General features: G+C 41.8%; 1 protein-coding gene across 1 annotated transcript in view; it reads right to left on the reverse strand.

Annotated features, from left to right (window-relative positions):
• FARP1 (FERM, ARH/RhoGEF and pleckstrin domain protein 1) overlaps positions 1-3740 on the reverse strand; it is a 328142-nt gene that overhangs the window by 323510 nt on the left and 892 nt on the right. The gene's annotated exons all lie outside the window — the stretch shown is intronic.

Here is a 3740-nt window from a genome sequence, read left to right on the forward strand (position 1 = left end):
AGCCAGGATGGTCTCGATCTCCTGACCTCGTGATCCGCCCGTCTCGGCCTCCCAAAGTGCTGGGATTACAGGCTTGAGCCACCGCGCCCGGCCTAGATCCCCCTTTTATCCCAAGCTGTGGCATGGGTTATTTAAAAATCTTTTTGGATTAAGGAATCACACTGTTCTTAACAATTCCTCTTGTTAATTTTAGCTGTTTTACTGTAAAACGTGTGTACATGTCAAGAAGTTAAGCAGTATAGAAGAGTATGAAGTAAAACCTAGAAGGAAACCTTCCTGCATCCCTAATCTCGCTTCTTAGAAATAATTTTCCCAACAGTTTTTACAGTCTCAGAAATTTTCTGGTCATATACAAAAGTGTGTGGAGGCACGCAAATCTTTTATATTAAGAGATCACACGTCACAGTGAAACACCACTTTTTATTTCATAGTTAGCACCCCTTCAACATATCACCTTTCAGGGAATCTGGGTTTAGGGTGATGCCACTCTCTGGACGTGACAGTATGCACTGTCAGTAACTGAGGCAGCCTTTATTAAAACCCAAGGCAGAAAGAGATCTGCTTGTAGCATTTGTGGTGGGCTCAATCTGTGTAATCCCCCTGCCTTGAGTGTGACCTAGTGACTCACTGCTAATGGATGGAATACAGAAAAGGAAGGCAATGTCACTTCCGTGATTAGGTCACAGAGCACCGTAACTTTTTTTTTTTCTTTTTTTTTTTTTTTAGACTGAGTCTTGCTCTGTCGCCCAGGCTGGAGTGTAGTGGTGCAGTCTCAGCCACTGCAACCTCTGCCTCCTGGATTTAAGCAATTCTGTGCCTCAGCCTCCTGAGTAGCTGGGATTACAGGCGTGCACCACCATGCCCAGCTAATTTTGGTATTCTTAGTAGAGATGGGGTTTTACCATCTTAGCCAGGCTGGTCTTGAACTCCTGACCTCGTGATTTACCCTCGTCGGCCTCCCAAAGTGCTGGGATTACAGGTGTGAGCTACCATACCAGGCCCATAACTTCTTACTGATATGGTCTTGCCCTCTCATTTGCTCGCTTTGATGAAGCTGGCTGCCATGTTGTAAGATGTCCTGTGGAGGACCAACAGTGGCAAGGAACAGAGGGAAGCCTTACTCCAACAGCCCTGGAGGCACTGAATTCTGCCAACAACCATGTAATGCAGAAGTCCTTTCCAGCTGAGACTTGAAGTTATGTCAGTGTCATGAGGAACCCAAAGCCAGAGGACCCAACTAAGCAATTTCTAGAGCCTTAGCCCATAGGAAGCATGAGATGGTAAGTGTTCTTCTACGCCACATTTTGGAATAACCTGTTTTGCAGCAATAGATAACACAGCATAATGTGGTAGGAGGAAGAATATTAGGATGAGCAGTTTCAAAGTCGTGTCAACAGGAAGAATATGAATCTCCTTGTGTAGCTGGTGGGAAATCTTGGGATTTTGAGCTCAATTTCAGCAGCCCTTAATGGAACCAGCAGAAACTGAGCTACAGAGAAAGCAACTGACATGAAATAGACATCTGAGGTTGGAGAACTTACAAGATATTAGTTGGGATCTAGAGGTGAGACCTTATTCTTCTGCAAAGAATCAAGACCCTGGAAGGGAAGGGGCCTTACTTCTGGTGACAGAAACCAGATGGAGAATAGCTTAAGGAGAGAGTGAGGAAGGTAGAGGATAGGAATCCCGGGACTATCTGTGTGGGATGTCTTTGGTTCAAAAAACAGTTGTATATTAAGATTTGGTAGATATTGCAAAATTGTACTTCAAAGGCACTGCAAAAATTTATTCTTCCACTGGGCGTGGTGGCTCACTCCTGTAATCCTAGCATTTGGGAGGCCGAGGCAGGTGGATCACGAGGTCAGGAGATCGAGACCATCCAGGCTAACACAGCGAAACCCTGTCTCTACTAAAAATACAAAAAATTAGCCAGGTGTGGTGGTGGGCGCCTGTAGTCCCAGCTACTCAGGAGGCTGAGGCAGGAGAAAGGCGTGAACCTGGGAGGCAGAGCTTGCAGTGAGCCGAGACTGTGCCACTGCACTCCAGCCTGGGCGACAGAGCAAGACTCTGTCTCAAAAAAAAAAAAAAAAAAAAATTATTCTCCCACTGCAGAGATTTTAAAACATGGCCACAAATTATTGTACACTTCTGCCACTGAGAGGTCAGATCAATGTCTCTGCCCTTTGAATCCAGACAGGCTTGTGACTTGCAGTCAATAGAATACAGTGGAAGTAATGTGACTTTCATGGCTAGGTCAGAATAAGCCATGCTGCTTTTAACTTGTTCTTTGCATACACTTGTTCTTGGAGGTCTGAGTGGCCATATGAGAAGTCCCAACAATCCTGAGACTGTCATACTCAAGAGGCTCATTTGGAGATGCTCCATTTGACAGTCCCAGATGAGCTGGTCTTTCAACCATCCCATCCCTCGTGTCAGGACGTGAGTGAAGAAGCCACCTCAGAATGAGTTCTTCAGCTCCCACGGTCCCTGTTCCCAGCCATCCCAACCACCCAAACTTTTGAGTCATACCAGCTAAGGACACTAAGGACACCATGGATGGGGAAGAACCCTAGGTTCTTTCCAAATTCCCAGTCCAATAAACTTAATGGTAATTTCATGCCATTAAGCTTTGCATGACTTACTATGGAACAATAAATGAACCCACTAACCATGCTTGAGAATAATCATTCTTTAGCCCACTTTGGATATTGGCAAACTTAATATTTGTCTTTTTTTTTTTTTTTTTTTTTTTTTTTTTTTTTTTATAGGCTCACTGCAATTTCTGCCTCCTCAGTTCAAGCAATTCTCCTGCCTCAGCCTCCCAAGTAGCTGGGATTACAGGCTAATTTTTGTATTTTTAGTAGAGACAAGGTTTCACCATGTTGGCCAGGACGGTCTCAATCTCCTGACCTCATGATCCGCCTGCCTCGCCCTCCCAAAGTGCTGGGATTACAGGCATGAGCCACTATGCCTGGGCATATTTGTCAGTCTTACAGGCAAAAACAAAATCTCATTATTTAAAAAATTATCCATTGGCATTTATCCATTAACTGCCCTTCATGTGCTTTGCTCATGTTGCCATTGGGTTGTTTATATTTTTTCGTTAACTCTCAATATGTTTTATATGTTAAGGAAATTAGCCCTTTGCTGTCATGTAGTGAATATTTTTTGTGTTTTTTACTGTGGTACTCTTTTTCACAAGTTCTTAATTTTTACATTGTCGGATTTGTCGGTGTTTACTTTTATGATTTCACATTTTTGCATCATGCTTGGAAGTGTCTTCCCTATGCAAGATGTTTTTAAAAATCATCATGTTTCTATACTTTAATTTTTTTTATATTTTGTCATTGATCTATATCTTACTTATTTTGGCATAAGAAATGAGACATGCCTCCAACATCTTTTATCCAAATGGCTGAGCAGATACCATTTGAAAACCCATCTTACTTTCATCTTCCATACCTATTTAAAATGCCAACTTTGTCCTACCTTAGGATCCACTTTTCCACAAATATTCTTTTCTACTCATCTGCCTATCCCTGTGCCAATTACCAAAATGTTTGTGTTTATGGCTTCATAATGTATTTTACTATCTGATAGTGCTTGTACCCCATAATTATTGTTAATTTCAAAAGTTTTCCCCACTAGTCTTACATGAATTCTGTTTTTCCACATGAATTTTATTTTATTTATTTATTTTTTAATTTAATTTTTTTTTTTTTTTTTTTTTTTTTTGTACG

Source organism: Rhinopithecus bieti, unplaced genomic scaffold (assembly GCF_001698545.2).
Source record: "Rhinopithecus bieti isolate Rb0 unplaced genomic scaffold, ASM169854v2 scaffold_2254, whole genome shotgun sequence".
In the NCBI taxonomy this organism is placed as follows: Eukaryota; Metazoa; Chordata; class Mammalia; order Primates; family Cercopithecidae; genus Rhinopithecus; species Rhinopithecus bieti.